Source organism: Octopus bimaculoides, chromosome 22, assembly GCF_046866305.1.
Source record: "Octopus bimaculoides isolate indiv1 chromosome 22, ASM4686630v1, whole genome shotgun sequence".
Lineage (NCBI taxonomy): Eukaryota > Metazoa > Mollusca > Cephalopoda > Octopoda > Octopodidae > Octopus > Octopus bimaculoides.
Window position 1 is genome coordinate 17,937,888 of NC_142949.1, and position 10,000 is coordinate 17,947,887.

The 10,000-nt window shown below is 39.2% G+C and overlaps 1 protein-coding gene across 4 annotated transcripts in view; it reads left to right on the forward strand.

Moving 5' to 3' along the window:
- Window positions 1-8,869: 8,869 nt before the first annotated feature.
- The window catches only part of LOC106870917 (neuropeptide Y receptor type 2), a 768,756-nt gene continuing 767,625 nt past the window's right edge, over window positions 8,870-10,000 (forward strand). The window contains exon 1 of one of the 4 annotated variants that reach the window (XM_089339795.1): window positions 8,870-9,244. The gene's annotated coding sequence lies outside the window, so the exon portion shown is untranslated. The remainder of the gene's footprint in view (window positions 9,245-10,000) is intronic. The other 3 variants (XM_089339794.1, XR_016237964.1, XR_016237963.1) reach the window with 3 other exon arrangements.

A 10,000-nucleotide genomic window follows, 5' to 3' on the forward strand; every position in this document is an offset into this window, starting at 1 on the left:
TTTTACTCAGGGACTAGTAGATCTGACACCGTTCAGTATTCGGTGTGCATTCAAAGCAATGAGTAGTTATCTTTACGAAACCGGTATGCTTTTGAATCTCTTGAACCATTCACAATAATGACTTTTATTACCTTTATTCCTACCTCAGTTCATCTAATTGTATATATCTATCGTTACTTTTCATAAAAAGCCTTTAGTGTTTTTGATTTCGAATGTGCATTTTCGGTCATTTTTCTTCTTACTTCATATATATATATATATATATATATATATATATATATATATATATATATATATATATATATATATATATATATATAAACTAATATATTTACATATATTTCCACGTGTAGTTTCTATTTTGTTTTTGTAACATATTTCTATTATATATATATACACACATACATACATACATATATATATATATAGGGAGAGAGAGAGAGAGAGAGAGAGAGATAGAGAGAGAGAAAGAGATAGATAGATAGATAGATAGATAGATAGCTAGACAGATAAACTTACTTGGAAGTGGATGCATGGCGTTCAATCATATAATATAAATAATATATATATGCATATATACATATCTATATGTACATACTTACATCTAAACGTATATATATATATATATATATGCATACGTGGGCGCAGGACGTCATGAAACGTGTAGAACAAAAAAATACGAAACACGAGTTCATGGAACACACACACACACACACACATACACACACACACACACACACACACACATATCTACTTAAGCTCAGGAAAGTAGCTAGGTTCCGATGAAAGTAAAATAAGTTTCGTCATATCAATTAATAAAATTTACACACATCTGTATATACGCACACATGGAACAGATATATTTATCGATTAATCTAGTTCCTATGAAAGGGAAAATATAAGTTATGTGAAGAGTAAGTGAATGTCAAGTCGTTCTATTAAACTCCAGTTCTTCAGTAAATATTTGACAAAGTGGCAACGTTTTATTAGATGTTCAGACCTTGAATATGGATAGTAATCCGAACTGTAAAGGCTTTGTTGAGTATGAATCTTTTGTCCGTTGTAGGTAAATCGTAACTATTTCTCTTTCTTTTGTGGACTGTTTATCTGAATCAACTTAATGTCAAAATCGGTGAAATGTTCAGGTACACGTCAGCTATGACTGAACAGTGTTATTGATTCTTCTTTTCCATATGTCTGAAACAGACACATGACTTAAGTAACCCTCCTCCGTCACATGTCTGCTACTCACAAACGACTATGGCTTGGTAGCATGTACTTATTGTGTTAGATACCTATGTAGTCTCGCGTAGATATAGATACGCTCTTCACCCAGCGGAATATCTAAGATGTGACAAATGGAGGAAGAAGGCTGCACCAGCACTGCACTTGCATAATTGTCAGAAAATCTTATTGGTGCAAGGTTAATAAAGTGTTTATCTGAAGGACACAATTGTGCTGCTTGGTAGAAATATCAAACCTATGATCACATGATCGTGAACCGACCACAGTAACTATTATGCCTGTATAGATTTTTCTCGTTACGTCATTGTTTAAATTGGTGGGAATGATATCTGCTTCATATATGATCGCTTCAGCACAAAATTACAGATTCAGTTAGTACATATTTGTGTCTCTGCATGTAGTGTTAATCATCATTTCATTAAGATAGTTTATGAGTAATTAGATGCACCCTATTACGAGTACAACTGTAACTTGGTTTAAGATATCCCTATTAAATAATTTTTTGCTTGTGTATTTAATCGGGAAATGCTCCAGGTATTTCTTAACAATATTGGATGTTAACAGAAGAAAGTTATTAAAGAAGCTACTGTTCCGGCTTGTCTTAGTTTCGGAGTAACAGTGGCTCAAAGGTTAAATATTCATTAAAATTTAATGCTTTATTATTATGGGGTGAAAGTGAGAACTCATTCTGGTAACATGTCATTTTTCGATGACAAACTAAATATGCTTGTACTAATATTTTCAGTTCAATTTTTAGAAGTTGCTACTGATTCTGTTAATATATTTCGATTTTGCGTTTTGTAAATTGTTTTTGTATGATTTGCATTTCGACTCAGAATGCGGTGAAAAAATTGTATAATTTAGTTATAACTATTCTCAACCCAAATTATTAAAAGTTTGCAATGGTTTAGCATATCTAATGTAAGTCCATTGGAAAAATGCGAGTTAGTCAAATCCCCCTCTCTATAAATATATATATAAACAAATAAGTGTCTTTAGTTCATCTGAGATACAGTCTACAATATCACATATCTCAACGATGTCGAACGCTCCCATACTTGATCACAAATCGCCAGGCAAATTTGATATTTTCTTTTTACTTTGGTCGAATTCTTCAAAACGTAGGTTGGTCATAGTGCTAATAATAACATCTTTCATTGTCACCAATCATTTTATAAAAATCTGTGAATCCAAGGGGAGTGAAGAGGATAAATTTAAAACCACGGGACTAAAAACTCAGCAATATAAAATTGAGATAACGTTTGAGTAATTTATTATCATTACTTGACTAGACTCAGTGTTGATCTTATTCCCTGTAGAATGGATGGGGATAGCTAAACCTCTTCTGGTTGCTCGATTTAGATGTGACTGCAATTAGCGATACAAGGATTTGTAATGCGCAAACACTAGCGCACATTTTCGATGATTATGAGATATTCTCATCATGTGGTCTGTTGGGAGCGGGCAGCGGGATAACAGTGCTCTTCCTAAAATCCTTAGATCTCGAAGTAAAGGCAATCTTCTTTGACTCGGGCGGCAGGCTGGTGGTTCCAGATGTGAATGGTAGTGAAGGTGGCACCCTCTGACTGGTGGTCGTCTATACCCCGACAGAGGCTGAAATGCCAGAATTCTTCAGGCGTCAAGAAACATTCCTGGCAACGTCTCGCAGTTTAGTACTAGTAGGGATTTTGGACTCACAGATGGAATGTGTGGGGCTAATACACAGAAGAAGGGAGTGCAAACTTCGAAAATCTACTCAGTGACTTCCAATTGTCTGATAGGTACCAACTGGATTTCCCTGATGTGCCAGTGTGGACATGGAACAACCACGATGGGTCATCCTGATCATATTTAGGTAGAACATTTGTTAGGTCAGAGGAAAGGCATAGTGTAGCCTGTACACAATCTAAATTGGTCGGTTACACAGACCACAAGTTTGTGATATGCACAGTCGCGTTAGATAGGATCCGTAGATCCATATGTCCTTAGTCTGGCAGTGCTCCCGGAGGAGGGGTGCGCTACCAGTTCGAGATAAACTCTACAGGCACAGATGTGCTGTCAGACTGGCTTGTACGAGATGCACGTAGAGTGATGAAACCGTTCCGTACGCCTTCGTTCAGTATCCGGGCATTGCTGACTTGTGGGGTTATGTCGAACAACTGCTGTCACGTGTGGGACGGATCCGTCTGTCGGCCGAGTCTGTAGTGATGATCGCACCGCCGCTCTCCTTCAATCAGGCAGACAAGGCAGTTTATCTTTGCGTGGTGGCTGTGGCGAAAGAGGTTGTTTAGTGGACTAGGCTTGAAAGGAATGAGGACAGATACGTTCCTCTTTGGTAGAGCTCTCATTGACTTCCAGTTTCAGTTGAAAAGGAATTTGAGAGTGGAGAGGGAAGTGCTGTCCTCGAGGGAGTTTATTGAAAGGTGGGTGAAAGTTACGAAAATGGCAAGAGTGGATGGTACTTCTCTAAGTGTAGACCTGTAAGTCGGAGAGAAGGAATTGGAGAGGGCACTTGCTCCTGGGGTTTCAAGGAAATCTCGGACAGTGGGGCTCCTCGATTATCCCTTCCAGTATCAGAAGGCCACGTCTCTATCATCCTCCCTGCCACTTTTTAAAAAACCGTTCTATGCTACGCACGTCCCTTCTTTTTCAGTGTATACCGTGCATACCTAATTTCTTTCTTTAATCTTTTTTTATCACTTCATTATATGTAAACCGCCACACTTTAAGTCTTTTCATTGTATTGTCCCCCTCATCCTTCACTCTTGTGGCAAATAAATGAAATCATCATCATCATCATTATTATTATAAAGGCGGCGAGCTGGCAGAATTGTTAGCACGCTGGACGAAATGCATGGCAGTATTTTACTCCTCGCTGCGTTCTGAGTTCAAATTTCGCCGAGGTCGACTTTACCTTTCATCCCTTATTGGTCGATAAATTAAGTACCAGCTGCGTACTGTGGTTGATCTAATAGACTGGCCCTCTCCCCCTAAATTTCAGAAATTATTATTATTATTATTATTGTTGTTGTTGTTGTTGTTGTTATTATTATTATTGAGTGCGAGAGCAACGCATACCATCAAAGTGACACTGGAGTAAAATATACGAACCCCAGTATACCCATCATAACTACCCGTCTGATAAGGGTACACCAGGCACATGCATCACAACCATATGTACGTGACACGGTTATCTCATATCAAGATAAACAGCGCATGACTTTGCAGGTGGGGGCCCAGTTAGAATTTTTTTCAGGTCGAGTAGCCCATCCCGCTCAAAAGGTCCCTGAATAAGGTTTGTTTAAGTATGTTGAGCAAAACACCCATGTTTCCAAAGGTGAATTATTCAAACCCCAAAGAATTCCTCTTGACACATGGCTATGATGCTCCCCTACTACTTCTGCTCATGATCAGAGATGCACATAACATCAGCCACTAAGGGACATGCTCAACTGGTTAAGGTCAAACAACTGACAAGCAAATCTGTGGTATTGAGCAGAATATTTGCTGTAGCCCATCTTTTATACCAAGACAAAACAATGTACATGATAACACTTCCAATCAATTAAGATCAGAAGCCATGAGAGTCACTGCCTGGTACTACATCCGGGCATTATTATTATTGTTGTTATTATTATTATTGTTCAGTAGTTTTATTTTTATAACGTGCTTTCACTTCACTACCGAGCGCAGCTCTGTGCGCCTTGGGTATGTGCTGTGGATTGCTGTGATGCTCTTATGTTTACTGTATTGAAAGTGTTTTGCGTAGAATGTGTGCAGTACCCAGTAGTGCAATTTTCTGTATGTTATATATATTTGTAAGTCCTGGTGTTTTTGTTATGTATTTGTCTGAATATTATTATTATTATTATTATTATTATTATTATTATTATTATTATTATTATTATTATTATTATTATTATTATTATTATTATTATTATTAAGATATCCAATGCCAAAATCTTAGAAAATTGTGATATGTCTAATATCCAAAGCATACTGATGGACATGTGCGAATGAAAAATGACTGAATTCCAAATATTCTGTACGGCTAAGAAGTGGAGGGATATCGCGGTAAAGGAGAAGATGAAGCAATCTCTAAAATCTCTAGAGCTTAACTTGACATCTTTGGGAAAGTCATTGCATAGATCGGTCTACATGGCGTAAAATGTGTCACGATGCATCAAAACAATTCGAGTTGAAGAAAGAGAACGATACAAGAACTATAGCCCGCAATCAACAGACACACTTGCCCGATCCCAGGCAAAACCAAAATCGCGATTGAAATTACACTCACGCATCCATCGCAAATAGATGCAACTTCTTCTTATCTTTCCTTACTTCTTTCTTTCTTTCTTTCTTTCTTTCTTTCTTTCTTTCTTTCTTTTTTATTTCCATCTTTCTTTCCTTCTTTCTTTACTTCTTTCTTGATTAATTAGCTAATTGATTAATTAAGTAAACCAAGTTCGGTTAATTATCAGAAGCGCCTGCACACTGATCAAAACCTTTTGTGGAATTTAGTTCCGCACCTTTACGTTCTGTGTTCAAATAGAGCCGAGAAAACTTTGCTTTTCACTATTCCGAGATCAAATACAATTATTGTCCAATTTTTGTGTTAAACACTGATAACGGCTGCCTTTTTTTCTCGACGAGTTTGATTAGAAAACTTTTGATTAGAAAAAGGCAGACGAAGACGGTCTAAACAAGAAGAGAAGGGTTTACAGTTCATAAAAGTGATGTTTGTGTGTGTGCGTGTGTGTGTGTGTTTGTGTGTGTGGTTATTTATATGCCCCCCCCCCCTACACACTTGTTTCAAAGAGGGCAAAATAAGTGGAAGATGAGACTGGGAGACGTGTGGAACTATTAATATATATATATTCATACATACACGCACACACGTGCACGCACACACACACACACACACACACACACACACACACACACACACACACACATATATAGGCGCAGGTGTGGCTGTGTAGTAAGTAGCTTTGTTTACCAACCACTTGGTTCCGGACTCAGTCCCACTGCATGGCACCTTGGGCAAGTGTCCGCTACTACAGCCTCGGGCCGACCAAAGCCTTGTGTGTGGGTATGGTAGACGGAAACTGAAAGAAGCCCGTTGTATACACACACATACACACACATACATATATGTATGTATGTAGGTATGTATGTATGTATGCATGTGTGTGTATATGTATGTATGTTTGTGTCTGTCCCCACCCCCAACATCGCTTGACAACCGCCGATGCTGGTGTGTTTACGTCCTCGTAACGTAGCTGACCGGCAAAAAGATCTCGATAAAATGAGTACTAAGCTTACAAAGAATAATTCCTGTGGTCGATTTGCTCGGCTAAAGGCCGCTCTCAAATGGCTGCTCGCAAATGGCCGCTCTCAAATGGCCGCTCAAATGGCCGCTCAAATGGCCGCTCAAATGGCCGCTCTCAAATGGCCGCTCAAATGGCCGCTCTCAAATGGCCGCTCAAATGGCCGCTCAAATGGCCGCTCAAATAGCCGCTCTCAAATGGCCGCTCAAATGGCTGAAACAAATAAAAGCATACACACACACACACACACACACATACACACACACACACACACACACACACACACACACACACACACACACACACATATATATATATATATATATATATATATATATATATATATATATATATATATATATATAGTTATATGAAGATATACATGTAACTATGTATGTATGTGTATTCTCTTTTCTCTTTTCTCTTTTACTTGTTTCAGTCATTTGACTGCGGCCATGCTGGAGCACCACCATTAGTCGAGAAAATCGACCCCCAGGACTTATTCTTTGGATGCCTAGTACTTATTTTATCGCTCTCTTTTGCCGAACCGCTAAGTTACGGGGACGTAAACACACCACCATCGGTTATCAAGCGATGTTGGGGGTACAAACACAGACACACAAACACATACTCACGCATACATACATACATACATACATATATATATATATATATATACACATATATACGACAAGCTTCTTTCAGTTTCCGTCTACCAAATCCACCCACAAGGCTTTGGTCGGCCCGAGGCTATAGTAGAAGACACATGGCCAAGGTGCCACGCAGTGAGAATGAACCGGGAACCATGTGGTTGATAAGCAAGCTACTTACCAGACAGTCACTCCTGCGCCTATATATATATATATATATATATATATATATATATATATATATATATATATATATATATATTCGCCATGATAGATCGCTGACCACTACGTTTATATTTTTTCTCCTTGTTTCTCCCCTTCTTTCTTTCTGTGTTCCTCTCAGTTGAAGAGCGTAGCTCGAAACGTCAAAGACTTTCTCTATTCCCGAGCGTTAAACTAATACATCCTTTTGTTGTTTACACCACCTGTCTTCGTCTGTTGTTTTTTCGTAAATCCCCCCCCCCCCCATATATATATATATATATATATATAGTGCCCCAACATGGCCGCTGTCTAATGAATGAAACATGTAAAAGAGTATAAATATATATATATATATATAATTACATATAATTATATATCGTCAATTTTTCTCTCTCTCAGTCTCTCTCTCTCTCTCTCTCTCTCTCTCTCTCTCTCTCTCTCTCTCTCTCTCTCTTCCAAACATATATTCGAAATCATTCCCTATTCACGATTCCCACCCACACATTACTCTTTATAACTCTTTATCTGCCCTTGCCTCTCCTCCCAGAATTACCATACTCTATCTGTCTGTCTGTCTGTTTGTCTCTCTCTCTCTAGTTCTTCTTTCTTTCTCTCTTTCTCTCTCTGTTTCTGTGTCTCTCTCTTATATTCAAATAGTTTACCAATATCTTCAACCTTCAAATTATTCTCGATCCTTTCCATTCTTATTTCCGAACCGCTTCCTCACTCATTATACCCCCCCCCCTCTCTCTCTCTCTCTCTCTCTCTCTTATATTTATCCCACTTCCCCTCACTGACTTCCACCTCCCCACCTTTTTATTCCTCCCTCTCGTTCTCTCTCATTCTCGGTTCATATTTATGTATGCATCTATGTATATATCTATGTACGCGCGCGCGTGTGTATACATATATGCACCTATGTCGCTCAGTCTATACAACTTGTTAGTCCCTCTCCTCCTCCCACTCCCCATGACTCCTCCCTCTTCAAGTTATACTCCGAGTCCACGCTTTCTTCTCCCCCCCCCTCTCTCTCTGACTATGTATGCATGTAAGAACGCATGTATGTGCATATGTTTGCATTTAAGTATGTACATATACACAAACACAAATAGAGGTATATGTGTTTGTGTATATATATATGTATGTGAGTGTGTGCAGGTGCGTATATGCCTATATATGTTCATAAGTGTACATGTACATGCATGCGAGGGCGCTTTGTGTGTGTGTGTGTGTGTGTTTGTTTCGTATTCCAATCCATATTATTCTCTTGTATTCTTGCAGACTCACACACACACACTCACACTCACATTCAAAACAGCTCGTTCACACACACGCGCGGACGCGCACACTCAATCGCTCTCGTTTTGTTTTTACTCTCTCTCTCTCTCTCTCTCCTGACTCTTCTTGCTCTCACTACTTCTCTCTCTCTCTCTCTCTCTCTCTTTGTCTTTCTTCCTCACACTATTACTCTTCCCTCAGATGCTTCATCCATCTCTCTCTCCCTCTTCCTCTCCATTTCCCCTCCCCCCTCTCTCTCTCTTCCATCCATTTCTTTTAACTACTGTAGCGTAACCACAACTACTACTACTACTACTACTACTACAACTACTACTACTACTTGTAGTACCGTTATTATCACGATCACCACCATAATATCAGCACTAACACAGTATCACCACAAGCAACACCACCACCACCACCACCACCACCACCATCACCACCACAATAACAACAACAACAACAACAACACTACGATCGTTAATTTACACTCAGTAAAGCATCAATTTTTAAAAGTCCGTTCTCTTCAAGCAACAGGTAAGAATTTTTTTCCTCTTCATTCTACCACGACTACATCCATCGCGTAAGCTTCCCTTTTATTTGTTGCTAAAATAACAAGGCAGAAACAAGGGATTCCAAATCGACAACACCGCCACCGTTAGCATACCCGCCACCGCCGCCGCCGCCATCTCTTTGTACACCTAACAAAGACAGCAACAACAACAACACAATGATATTAATTGCAACAAGGAAAACTCACACCTACCCTCACCACCACCAGCACCACCGCCAGCACCACCATCATCACCACCACCACCGCAACCACCTGCATTTAACCCTACAACACCAGCACCCCACCCACCCCTCTGGCCTCATCGCCATCAGTGAGCAACACCGCCACAATTTCATTCGCGTTGCCGTAATCAACAGCAACAACAACAACAGCAACAGAGGCAGAAAAGACATCAAAAGCCTTTGAAATAACAACAACAATAACAAAAACGGGTGGCCAAAGACAGTTTGTGTGCCAGCAGTCCATTCACTTGACTATGAACACACACACACACACACACACACACACACACACACAAACAAACATCCACATGCATATACAAACATGCTCCATGAATATATGCACGCACACACACACACACAGACATATATATGGCAAAGCTGGTTATTGTGATCACTCTGAAAGAAAGTCTTTCCGATAACAATAACCGTTTGATGATATTAACCGAATGAAGAGACCGACATCGAATTTTGATAAAAATAACCGGTTGATAATAGTAT